The 14000-nt window shown below is 40.9% G+C and overlaps 1 long non-coding RNA gene across 7 annotated transcripts in view; it reads right to left on the bottom strand.

The window, feature by feature from the left end:
- LOC308485546 overlaps window positions 1-14000 on the bottom strand; it is a 29766-nt gene that overhangs the window by 10529 nt on the left and 5237 nt on the right. For 3 of the 7 annotated variants that reach the window (XR_013990591.1, XR_013990593.1, XR_013990595.1), the window contains 4 exons: window positions 13728-13971; window positions 5282-5359; window positions 3562-3809; window positions 3256-3354 (listed from right to left, as the gene is read on the bottom strand). This is a non-coding gene — a long non-coding RNA (uncharacterized lncRNA). The remainder of the gene's footprint in view (window positions 1-3255; window positions 3355-3561; window positions 3810-5281; window positions 5360-13727; window positions 13972-14000) is intronic. The other 4 variants (XR_013990590.1, XR_013990592.1, XR_013990594.1 and 1 more) reach the window with 2 other exon arrangements.

Below are 14000 nucleotides of genomic sequence, written 5' to 3'. Positions count from 1 at the left end.
CTGACATTGTTTGCCTTTCATACTTGGGCTATCAGCTTTGTGGCATGTTGCATGATGAATGATACAAACTAATGTGTTTGGAAGGAACGACTTGGCAAGTGTCCATCCTCAGGACATCAGAGAACAGGAGGGCAGGCCAAAGAATGGAAAAAAGAAAGGAAGAGAAAGGATAACAATGAGCCCTTTCAAATAATGTATGACTAGGAACATCATGGCAGCAAACTTCTAAAGCATATTTGTAATGATCAGAATACCCCACCACCACTGATGGGGATGGGCAAGACCTTTCAAAATTAATTTTACATTTATTTATTAATAGTTATATACCATCCAATAACATCAAAGTGGTGCACAGGGGTTGAAGGAGCTGGGGATGTTTAGCCTGGAAAATAGGAAACTGAGAGATATGATAGCCAACTTCAAATATCTCAAGGGCTGTCACATGGAAGATGGATCAAGCTTGTTTTCTCCAGCTCCAGAGGGTAGGATCCAAACCAATGAATTTAGGTTCCTAGAAAGGAGATTCTGACTAAACATCAGGAAGAACTTTCTGACAGTAAGAGCTGCTTGACAGTGGAACAGTTTCCCTCGGGAGGTGGGGGACTTTCCTTCCTTGGAGGTTTTTAAGCAGAGGCTGGATGGCCACCTGTCATGGATGCTTTAGCTGAGATTCCTGCATTGCAGGGGGTTGGACTTGATGACCCTCCCAACTCTACAATTCTATGATTCCATTATCAGTTTTAAGGCCTACATAGAGCCATCCACTACAGAGATGCCCCTATCTTGTGTGTCTTCCCCAGCAGTGGGACCATGAAAAAGACCCCCCAGATTTAAGAACCCAGCCAAGCTGATACAGCCATTATGACTGGAAGCCATTTATAGGCTTATCCATGAACTGTGGAAGGGTGCCCCCCCCCCCAAAGTTATTCCAAAGTCATGCAATTCCTTACTGGATTCCAGACATTAAGAAAGAAAAAGACCCTCTGGTTTCTAAGTTCTTTGTTAACTGGCTTAGAAAGAACCCCCCCCCGGGGGGGGGGCAGAAACTAGAACCAACAGTTCTCTTAAGCGAAACATAAAAAATAAAGTTAATGGACCATTCCAGCACTGGAGTATAAGAATTAATTATGTATTTAAAATCTGCCATTCTAGCCATTATACAAATTGTATAAATATGCATCTGGTCATATAGTTGCCTAGACAAAGGAGCATCGCCATCATAATGCGATCAATCACTAAGCCAAATAGATGTATTTCAGCTATAGAAATACATAAAACTGTATTGTGTTTTAAATATTTGATTGGGAGCCGCCCAGAGTGGATGGGGAAACCCAGCCAGATGTGCAGGGAATAAATAAATTATTATTATTATTATTATTATTATTATTATTATTATTATTATTAGGACGTGGGTGGCACTGTGGTCTAAACCACTGAGCCTCTTGGGCTTACCGATTGCAAGGTCAGTGGTTCGAATCCCTGCAACGTGGTGAGCTCCCGTTGCTCTGTCCCAGCTTCTGTCAACCTAGCAGTTTGAAAGCATACCAGTGCAAGTAGATAATAATAATAATAATAATAATAATAATAATAATAATAATAATAAATTTTATTTATACCCCGCCCTCCCCAGCTGAAGCTGGGCTCAGGGCGGCTAACAACAATCAAAATAATCCAACATTCTAAAAACCTTTCATTATAAAAATTAATTAAAATCAAATTGATGGCAACCACTAAGCAAAATTCTGTGCAGATTGCCAGAGGAGGGGGGTCAGGCTGCGGCCTGACCAAAGGACTGGTGGAACAGCTCTGTCTTACAGGCCCTGCGGAAAGATGTCAGGTCCCGCAGGGCCCTAGTCTCTTGTGACAGAGCGTTCCACCAGATTGGAGCCGCGGCCGAGAAAGCCCTGGCTCTAGTTGTGGCCAGCCTAACATCTCTGTGACCTGGGATCTTCAGGGTGTTTTTATTTGCAGACCGTAAGTTCTTCTGTGGGACATACCAGGAGAGGCGGTCCCATAGGTACCGCTGCGGCGGGAAAGTAAACAATGTTTATGTGCCTTCTGGCTTCTGTCATGGTATTCTATTGCACCAGAAGTGGTTTAGTCATGCTGGCCACATGATTCAGAAAGCTCTCTGTGGACAAATGCCAGCTCCCTCAGCACACCCCATAGTTGCCTTTGAGAGGACTTAACCATCCAGGGGCCCTTTACCTTTACCTTTTTTATTTTATTTTTTACCAGTTATAGGACTGAGTTTTTCAGAAAGCAGATTTGGTAGGGTTGACAGCAAATCTGTCTAGGTCTCTACTGCCAGGGTCAGTTGCCTGTTGCAAATGGATGAACTGGGAAACCTGAGTCTAGGTGACTTGTGTGTACAGCCTCAAGGAAGGCATTTCATGTAATTGATCTGGTGTTGTGGAACATTCTTCCAGCAGAGATTCAGCAGGTATCCTCACTGTTAACCTTCAGATGTCTCTTGAAGACTCATTTAAGCAACAATCTTATTCTCTTGTTTAGCATGCTTTCTCCTTTAGATGAGACAGTAACTGGTGATTATTTTGTATTTATTTATGGTGTTTAATAGAATTATAAAACTGTAGCGTTCCAAGGGACCCCAAGGGTCATCTAGTCCAACCGCCTGCAATGCAGGAATCTCAGCTAAAGCATCCCTGACAGATGCTCTGACTTTCAGAAAATTGTTTTCTGTATGTTTAGTTGGAATCTCCTTTCTTGTAACTTGAAGCCATTGGTGTTATGGACATGTTGTTTTACCCATTCTTTAGTCTGCTGAAATTGATTTATGTACTTGTATAATGAAGGGCTGGCCAAAATATTGTCTCCAGTATCAGAAGCTACTTAGGCTTCTGATGCTGTCACTCCCATGTCCTTCTTGTGGGTTTCTCATAGGCAGTGAAAATAGAATGCCGGAATAGATGCTCCTTTGGTCTGATCTAGCAGGCCTCTTCTTATGTTGCATTCCTAGAGATGAAGTTGGTGAAGCTATGCATGTTAGGCAACACAGCCATGACTCTGTGGACTGGAGAAATTTAGGGTACCCTACCTAACCTTCCTGTTCCTCAAGCAATGTAAGTAATTATGAGCCAGACCCAAATGATTGTTTTGCTCACATACATATACCAGCCTTGTGACTCAGTAGTAAGTACTGATTTTAGACCTGAGCTCTGTGACACAGGAAATCTGGCTTCAGGGTGACTTTGGGTTCCTCAAATCTCATGCCAGTGGGAAGATGACAACTACCTTTTAACAGAACCACATCCTAGCAAGGCAGCTTGTCTTTGTTCTTCAGAAGGACAGCTGATGACTTGCCTCACCCTTTCCGACTCACCACATCCACAGCTGTTTGAACAGATGCAAAAGGATGAAAACGGTTTTTTTTAAAAAAAGAATTCAAGCCACTAATTCCCAGCAATACTTTGAAGAGGACTTTCAGAATCTTTTCGAATTTCACAGATGTTCATGGAATATCCACACATGCATACACACAAACACACACACACCATTTTAGATGAATCAACCAGAGAGAGAAATTAAACTCAGGACTACCTTTTATGTTTATAATAATTCCTGCAATTCTCCTTCTTCTTTGCTTCATTTTCATATCCACTATCTTAAGGTTTTCTTAAAGCACGGGATTCAGAATGGTATAAATAAATGATCTTGCTTTGTGCTTTTTGAAACAGCTATGTAGATGACAAACTAGAGAGAAGGAATTGATATTGGTGCGGAAGATCCAACCAACTGGACTTGTCTTCATTTCCAATGATACTGAAATATCAGGACTGCCTGAAAAGCTGAATAGAAATACTATAAATAAATAAATGAATTACCCCTTTTCCTTTATGAATTTCAGAGTAGCATGTTTTGATTACCCAGCAACTGTTTTATCCAATTGTTCTTTATCTTTAAGCTGGACATGGACTAGACAGCCTTTCTAATAGAGAGCTGTCCACTGTAAAATCAGCCACACAGGCTCCCTACCTACAGAGTAGGTTGGGCTAAGAGACACTACCTTACTGAGGTGTTACCAAGTGAGCTTCAAAGCTCAGCAAGTATTTGAATACAAGCATCTCCAGTCAAAATCCAACTCTCTAGTCCAGGTTCCCCAATATTTTTTGCCTTGGTAGAACATTAGGAAATCTAAGTTACGGGCACCACAAAATATCCATTGCACAGAAGAATAACTGGCAATGCTCAGAATGCTGCCCCCCCCTCCAAAAATACAAGTAAAACACTGGCATGTACCTCAAAACAAATAAAACTGACAATCAAACAGCAGCCAACACTCCCTCCCCTTCAAGAAACCTAGGGTTGCTATACATCCCAGACATAGCTGGAATACGGCAGTCAGAAACAGTGTCTGGGTGGAAATTACTGAAATTTCCGGGAAAATCCGGACGTATAGCAACCTATGTAGGAAGTGTAGATTTTGGCAAAAAACTCAACAACTTTTGGCAAAACCCAAAAAACCCCAAAACAATCAGCAACTTTGCCCAAAAAAGCTCAACAACTCAACTTTTGTGTCAAGATTTTCACTTTTTGAAATATGTCAAATCTAGGCAAAACCACTCCAAATTTTTAAACAAAATTGGAAGGGGCAGGGGTTTTTGGTGGGCACTATGGGAGTATCTGAGGGTGCCACATTGGGGGTTCCCGTTCTAGCCAGTTACGCTATTTTGGAACAATTGTGACAGAATTAGCCCTGCTACAGAGATTATCCACAGCCAATTGAGACCAAAAATTACTTTTCCGCTCTCAAATTGTCACTCCTTCCTCCACCATCCAAATTGGGCTTATTGCAGCATTTCAAAACATCCATATTCCTAGCTTCTACCCTAAAATACTGTATGTATTTCCACCCCTGCAATATGGATGACTAAACTACTCAGTGCTATTGAGTGATTGTTTTACTGATTTGGCACTTCACAAATTTATTGGCAGAGGCAAAATGAGGAGAGGGACGTTTTGTGTGTGCATTAAGTTACGTGTGTTTATTTTCCCTCAAGCGTGCAGCAAGCAGAGCTCAACATGCTTCAATTTATCTGAATGCACCAACCCTCTTCCCAGAGATTTTTCAAAGGGAAATAGTGATGTCGTTTGACATTATGAAAACACTGCCGGGAAACAAATTAAGCTATTTACTCTCCAGTTAGGAAATACTTATTGGATACATGCGCTAAAATGTTTGTAGAGGCTTGCTGGCGTGCACGCCTGTCTCTTAACCCATCTTAAGCAGCGTCTCAGAGTAATCTCATTTAAGGCTTGCCTGAATTCTTTAGACTTCTTGGATTAGCCAATGTTCTTCTCAGTGTGGAAAAATCTCTTTGCTTCCCTTTTACAACAACTACAAAAAGTTAGAACAATATAGAACAATATAAATACGACAAGGCTGCAATCCTATGGCCTCATAGAGGTTATTCTAGTGGGGCATAGGACATTGTTGTTGATATCCTACCATAGCTGGTGCACTTTAGGGTTGCAATTGTAAAATAGAAAATATGTCTCATTTAAATATTTTCTGCTTATAAAGCTACTCAGAGAATGAAAGCATTGGAGAATACTTCTTCCTTAAACTCTGGAGCAACCGTACCCATCGGTGTAGACAATATTGAGTTGAATAGACCACTAGTTTGACTCAGCATAAGGCAACTTCCTGGGCTCCTATGAAAGTCCCATTTTTTCTACCTAGGCTTGTGCAAGCATAGAATTTTGAGGCTGAGGCTGCTCACTTTTTAAAATTTATTTATTCCTTTACAGCATTTATACTTTAGCTTATAGTAAAGGTAAAGGACACGGGTGGTGCTGTGATCTAAACCATTGAGCCTCTTGGGCTTGCCAATCAGAAGGTCAGCGATTCGAATCCCCTTGATAGGGTGAGCTCCCATTGCTCTGTCCCAGCTCCTGCCAACCTAGCAGTTTGAAAGCATCCCAGTGCAAGTAGATCAATAGGTACCACTGTGGAGGGAAGGTAAACGGCATTTCTGTGCATCACAGTGTTCTGTTGCGCCAGAAGCGCTTTAGTCATGCTGGCCACATGATCCGGAAAGCTGTCTGTGGACAAACACTAGCTCCCTCGGCCTGAAAGCAAGATGAGCGCCACACTACCATAATTGCCTTTGACTGGACTTAACCGTCCAGGGGTCCTTTACCATTTTACCTTGTAGTAAAAAAAAGTGGGGGAGTTCTCAGAGTAATGTGCAAAAATCATTTCTGAGGTGGTTCTTGCCATCAGACTCAGAATATTAAAAAATACATGGCACTTAAGGAAAAAGGAATAGGAGAGAAGAGGGAGAAAGCAAGCTTAAGCACAAGTTCTTAATTATATTGCTTAAAGCCCATGGCTGCTCTGTCCCCACAGTCTGAGGCAGTATTTCTTGAATATTAGTCACTTGAAACTGCAGGAGTAGAAATTGCCTGCTTGCAGGTTTCCCTCAGGTAACTTGGTTGGCCACTGTGAGAACATGATGCTGTACTAGATCTAGGATGTCTTCTTAGGCCCTTGAGAAAAAGCAGTCCCATCCCTGAAGCACTCTTGCCTCTCCCACCCAACACTTGGATCAAAGAGCAGAGCTGGAGACAACATCCAGGCCAGGAGGACAGGATAACTCCAGTCCCACAATTCTTATAGTGACAAATTGAGAAGAAAATGTATTTATCAAGTGCTCACTGCACATAGCACAAGTCAATTATGTGTGTGAGAAATCATATTTTTTTCTCATTGGAACTGTTAATCAACATTTGCACTGATCTTCTGTCAGTGTTTTTTGGCCATAGCCACACCTAACCAATAGTAATGACTCTGGAAATAGCTCACATTCACACACAGCAGTAAAACATGACCTTGGCATTAACTATGTAAATTAAAGCCAATGTTTTTGGCATTATTTAAATACAGTAAACTCTTCTCACAGCTGTACTCATGAGGAGAATATAAAATTTATCTGCAACTGAATGATGCCTAGAATAGAAATGGACAAAAATAGATTTTTTTTTTAATTATAAGGGGAATGGAGGGGGGTCATAAATCATGTCCACAGTGAGAAAGGGCCTGCGTAAGCTGGAAAGATGCATAAAAAGTAGTTTACAGGATTTAATTAGGTGTGTCAGAATTATTCTTATGGGAGTGAGCATCAGATAATATGAGGGTGGTTTTTATATTTTTTAAAAATCTGTGTTATAAATGCATGAAGAACTTGTAGGGGAAACAATCGATATAATGAAATATAACCTAATATATTTAATAGAGGTTAACATTTGTACTGAAGTGAGAATGTGAAGCACAGAACAGGAATAGAATTATAGCAAAACAAGCCAGGAAAGGAAAACCATGCTTAAGCACTGCCCAATGAACACTGCAGAATGGGACTTAGGCTGCATTCACACATCCATTTATTCCATTTCCCCAGTGTTTTCCTAACTGTTAATTACATGATGTAAAAGCCACTTCCATAAAACTAATGGAATATAGCACATGTTTAGCACTCCTTTTAGTGTTGTTTGGTGATGGGGGCGAATCCATTTGCATTCCCCTTAACCTGGAAGATTGTGGGAGTAAAGTGATGAAATTTGGGGCATATATACTGGCATATATTTATTTCCTGCTGTTTTCATGGAGGGGGATCATAGGAGAACAGAAGCAGACATCTACAGAAAGGGTGGGGAAGTAGCGACATTGTCCAGTGACATCTGTTGCTGTGTCACACAGAACCCTCAGCTGTGAATGGAATTTTGTCTGACATGCCGGTACGTTGCTCAAAAAGTCACAGTCTCATAACACAACAGCTACTGCCGTGGGAGAGAAGCATTAGAAAATGGAACAAAAGTGCTGGCATTATAATACAGTGGTACTTTGGGTTACAGATGCTTCAGGTTACAGACGCTTCAGGTTACAGACTCCGCTAACCCAGAAGTAGTACCTCGGCTTAAGAACGTTGCTTCAGGATGAGAACAGAAATCACACGGCGGCAGCACAGCGGCAGTGGGAGGTCCCATTAGCTAAAGTGGTACCTCAGGTTAAGAACGGTTTCAGGTTAAGAATGGACCTCCAGAATGAATTAAGTTCTTAACCTGAGGTACCACTGTATTCCCCATGCCTGAATGCTCGGCAGTCCTATACAGTGTGCATACAATATACACAATTATAGTATACACACTTACATTTTGAGGTAATACACTGTGGCAGCGCCTAAGTGGGGAAACTCTCTCCCCACATCTGACACCTTCCCTATGCAGCATTCAGCAAACGTTGAAGACCTATCTGTTCACCTGGCTTTTGACACTTGAGATTTTTACAACCCACTTTTTTGAAATCTTAAATTGTTTTGAACTGCTTTTACTATTGTTTACTATTGTGTTTTGATATTAATTAGAGGGGAGGGGATAATAAATTGTAATATCTAGATCTAGATCTGTATGTTTGTGTACAGCAGAGTTCTCTTTGGGCTACACAGGAATGAGATTCTGGAGTGTGAGGCCTATGGCAGGAATGAGCCTCTTTAGTATCGAGCTTTTTTAATGGAATAATTGGTTAGTTTATTAGTTAAAGTACACAGCTAATTGAATAGAAAAAAAATCTTTAAGCCTTTGAAAGCCCTCATGCACATGGGAGCAGGAAGGTACCAGGAGTGAAATCCAAATCAGATCACATCCTTGCATAGATTTCAGCCAAGGAGTGAAGGAAAGAGAAGGCATTAAGTTGAGGAGAATGAAATATCCTTAAGCCCTTTACCCAAATATTTGCTGGCTCATGGAAAGATGTTCTAGGGCAGGGGTCAGCAAACTTTTTCAGCAGGGGGCTGGTCCACTGTCCCTCAGACCTTGGGGGGGGGCAGACTATATTTTGGAAAGAAAAAAATGAACGAATTCCTATTGCCCACAAATAACCCAGAGATGCATTTCAAATAAAAGGACACATTCTACTCATGTAAAAACACGCTGATTCCTGGACCGTCCGTGGGCCGGATTTAGAAGGCGATTCAGCCGGATCTGGCCCCCGGGCCCTAGTTTGCCTACCCATGTTCTAGGGATACTGTAGAATAGAGCGGGTGAAAACAGATTCCTCAGTTTTAAGGAAATTTAGTCTGGTGGTGGAATGTTCCCTGCTCCTGTTCTAAGGAGCAAACAAGCTGAGTCTTCTGGGCCAAATCCAGTTCCCTGTGAAATGCCTTCAGGCTACTCAGTTGCTGACCTAGTGCCAAAAGTGATAGGGAGAAAGAGGTGTCTTTTGAACTTTCAGGCAGATGACTGTGGTTGTGGAATACAAAGCGCCCCACCTCCTCCTTGCATTAGAAAGGTGCTCTGCAAGAAAACTAGTGGCTAACAAGGGTTATTCAAACTCTGTGTAGATAACTACTACTACTACTACTAATAATAATAATAATAATAAAATTTTATTTATATCCCGCCCTCCCCAGCCGAAGCCGGGCTCAGAGCAGCTAACAACAGTAAAATGATACAACATCCTAAAATCATTTCATTATAAAATCAGTTCAAATCAGATTAATGGCAACCATTGGGCTAGAGTTCTGTGAAGATTGCCAAAGGAGGGAGTCAGGCTGTGCCCTTTCCAAAGGTCTGGTGGAACAGCTCTGTCTTGCAGATCCTGCAGAAAGATGTCAAGTCCTGCAGGGCCCTAGTCTCTTGTGACAGAGCGTTCCACCAGATTGGAGCCACAGCTGAAAAAGCCCTGGCTCTGGTTGAGGCCAGCCTAACCTCTCTGTGGTCCGGGATCTCCAAGATGTTTTTGTTTGAAGACCGTAAGGTCCTCCGTGGGACATACCAGGAGAGGCGGTCCCGTAGGTACGAGGGTCCTAGGCCGTATAGGGCTTTAAAGGTTAAAACCAGCACTTTAAACCTCATCCTGTACTCCACCGGGAGCCAGTGCAGCTGGTATAGCACTATGTGAATGTGATAATAATTGGCTTTTTGATTATTGTTCAGAATATACATTGCAAATCATTATAGTTCCTCATCTGCAAGACTTGCTAAACATTTTAAAGTATTTATTTTCTACATGCATTTAGGAAATCAAAACAGAGGGTTATGGATGTGTATTGCATTCTTAAGCCTTGTCCTGAAGGGTATTAATTTTTAAATATGAAACACTCTCAGAAAGGAGACCTTGCTGTGCCAGACTGGGGTGATATACAACTGCATTTTGTTTTGTTTTTCACGGAATGTACTTCTCATCATGGTTTGTTTTGCTCATCAGCAATATAAAATGAACTTTTGCTAGGATACAGAGCTTATTATTGGAAAGTTTGCTTACTGTGATATGTCAAAAAGTTCTCTTGAAAGTGAAAAAACCAAAAATTCTTACATAGTCTATAAAAAAAAAAAACTGCAAGGCGTCATAATATTCCTGAGGCACCACTTTATTTTCAAACTGAAGACTGTAAAAATAGGGATTCTGATCCAATCTGACATTAAAAAATAGGCAAAAGTATGAATGTTTGGATCAGTGGCTTGGGGTAAAGAAGATGCCATTTTGACAGAAGTAGGTTTATTCCTTCTGAAACATATTTCTCCATCCTAAAAATCAAGTCTAATGGTTTCCCATAATGATATTTAAGAATTGCAAAGAATAAGCATATGAAAAAGCACATTAGGCTACTCTGACAGTTCATGAAATAAAATGAGATGTGATTTCCCCTCCCCCCCAAACTGACTGTTTTTCTTGGGACCACTTTTCTATATTGGTATGAAACTAGTATTACTTAAAGAATATAAATATATATATACAGTATCCTGGATAAAGTTTTTGCTAAACGCTGGACAATGAAATAAATTGTCTGATAAATCGTTCTAATCATATTAGTTAATTAACTCTCTCCAGTAAGAGATTGTGCCATTTATGTCCTATTGAAATCAACAGCAGTACCAGATTTAGGGTGGTGTGGGTGGTTCCCCCGCACAGGGCACTCAGTGAGGGGGCACAAAATTGAGAAGCCTCATTTGAGGGTACCAAGTTTTGGCCTTGCACAGGGTGCTATAGTATGAAAGATTACCCAAGTCTACCCCTATCAGTAGGACAAATATCCGTGACTAATTTGAGTTCCATTGATAACCAAAGGACTTTGGTAGGACCACCTTAGGTGGAAGGAGGTGTTAATGGGTTCTTTTTCTTTTTCTTTGGATGATGCATTTTGTGTTTTTATATTGTGATTTTATCTTGGGAACCACCCTGAGACCTGCAAGTATAGGGCTGTACACAAATTTAACAAATAATAATAATAATAACTAATAATAATAATAATAATAATTTTACAGCTGTCAGTATTTCTCATTTACTGGGCTGAGATGGCTCTTCCATACAAACAATCTAATAACGAATAAATGTTTTATTTATCAGGATGGATTAAATGATTTATTTATTAGGATGTCCATTTTTATTATATGGCTAATCCTGCAGCCCCTATGAGTATAAATCATTTAATGCAATGATGACTAAAGTGTGCCTGAGATTTTTTACACTTTAAACCTATTTATTCATTTAAAACACTTAGTTACCACTTAATTTCCAAGCAGTGTACATAACAACAAGAAAATGGGGCAATAAAAAGTATCATAAAACCCAACACTACCTTAAAAGGAGAAGGTTAAGCCCCCGAAGTTCAGCAAGGAGAATGCCTGTCTAATCTCATTTGGAAGGGAGATCCATGGTTTGGGGCCACTACACTGATTGCACTGACTGTGGAAAGCAATTCTCTCTTGCGTGCAAAGAGAACTAGAATGGCCACTTGGTTGTTACAGATCCTGCTTTCCCCCAGAGTACCATGAATGTGGATTGATCGAAGAGGCAGCCCACACAACAAACTGCATCACAGCTTCTACGACACCTCAGTTCCTTAGCTCCTACTCTTCACCCCTCCTTCCTCAGCCTCCAAATTAAAACCTTCAATTAGCCTGCATTTAGAAGCAGTCTCATTTCCATCCCCAATAAGCTGCCGTGCATTATTCAAATGACATTTAAGAGGTCTTTCAATATAGGTTAGACGTATACAAACAGAGAAACTGGGTGGATCCTATGCAACATAATAACATAACACATAACGACATGCCGAAGTTTGTGTTTGACTGTCATACCAATAACAGTCTGTTAATTCCACATCCCCACCAAAGAAAATCTAGTCTCTGCGTTTAACAAATTCCCTCTTCAAGTTTTCGTTTGTTGTAAGCTTATACACTTGTCCAACTGACTCATGTCTATGGGAAAGGGGTAGCAGAGAAAGAAGGCAGAGAGGGAGTCCTGGCTGGTGCATGTGCACACACTTCTAGATGTCAATGGGTCTGTTTTAAATATGACTTCGATCTAGATCCAGCCCTATGTGTTGCACAAGGGGAATGGAATAATTGCTTTAGCTTATGAAAATATATTTGATGCAGAAAAACACGCAGCCAATCAATTTAAATAGGAAAAGAAAATATAGCAATATCAGACCCTCCACGTGTCCCTATTTTCCAAGGACAGTCCCGGATTTACAGAAACCATTGCAGTTTCTGATTTGATCCTGGAATGTCCTGCTTTTCCTTAGGATGTCCCTGTTTTCATTGGAGAAATTTTGAAGGGTATGGAGTTATGCAACCCCTGAGTCAAGGAGATAAGAAACTATGCAAACTTTAGAAGACATTTGAAGGCAGCCCTGTACAGTGGAACCTCGGGTTAAGAACTTAATTCATTCCAGAGATCTGTTCTTAACCTGAAACTGTTCTTAACCTGAAGCACCACTTTAGCTAATGGGGCCTCCTGCTGCCGCCACGCCACTGCTGCGCGATTTCTGTTCTCATCCTGAAGCAAAGTTCTTAAACCAAGGTACTATTTCTGGGTTAGCGGAGTCTGTAACCTGAAGCTTCTGTAAGCTGAGGTACCACTGTATAGGCAAGTTTCTTAAAATGTTTAATTATGTTTTTATATATGTTGGAAGCCACCCAGAGTGGTTGGGGCAACCCAGTCAGATGGGCGAGGTATAATAATAATAATAATAATAATAATAATGGAATAGGACATCCCTATTTTCATCAGAGAAATGTTGGAGGGTATGCAATACACAACTTCAATGATTGTGCCCAGATGGCATCCTTCTGTGTGCCCAGTTAGGCTGGGTAACACGAGTGAAATATCAAAAGGGTCACAGAGTAGGCAGGTGTGGCATATGCTCCACAATACCTTGCATCAATATCTATCAGATCAGGAGCTCTGGACTGCAGAACCTGGAAGCATTAAACATGCCTCCAACACCTGTAGTTAGAGCTTTCTGTAAGTGCCTTAAGTGACAAAGGCAGGCAACCCTCTGAGGGAATGCAAAACAGAAGGGCAATGGACTAGAAGCCGAAATGAGAGGCACACACAGCTAGGCTCTCATTAGCAAAAGGAATGGGTGCAATAAACCAGTTCAGAATGAAAAACATTTGCTAGGGAAGGATGGGGCATGAGAGGTGACTGTAACAGTAGGATGTTTACTTCCAAGTTTGTACTTTTCCTTTACAAGATGCAGACTCATCTGATTAAGGCACGAAATGTTGCAGCCTTTGCCCAATTTTCTGTGGAAAAGAAACATTGTTTTCACACTTTTTAGAAAGAGCAGTAAAGCATTTTGCAACTGCTCCAGTTCTTGTTTCCAAAAAAAGAAAGCCCTATGTCAGTTTTCCCAAAACATCTCGCTTTTCCGAAAAACATCATTACCACAAAGCAGCCTTGTTTGCTTTTTAAATACCTGTAACTCTGTACTTCTCAGCTGATCTTCAACTAGATTGAGAGGTTTCTTCCACCTTTGTGTTTTATGTGCCTAGTGGTGTGTTTTCTTCCAGTTTCTGGACACAGCCTGTAGTACTTATGCGGGTTGTGCTTGTTCTCTTGTAAATTAGATCAGAATATGGGATGGTTATCAAAAGCTAAGTGGGATGACCTGCTATTACATCATCCAAGAATTACATCGCTTCCCCAATTGCAGGTAGAATCTACAACACATACAAAAACCATTCTGAAA

This window comes from Podarcis pityusensis (assembly GCF_964106645.2).
Source record: "Podarcis pityusensis genome assembly, chromosome: 9".
NCBI lineage: Eukaryota > Metazoa > Chordata > Lepidosauria > Squamata > Lacertidae > Podarcis > Podarcis pityusensis.
Note: the sequence above shows the minus strand (reverse complement) of the source record. Positions and strands in the feature narration are given on the sequence as shown.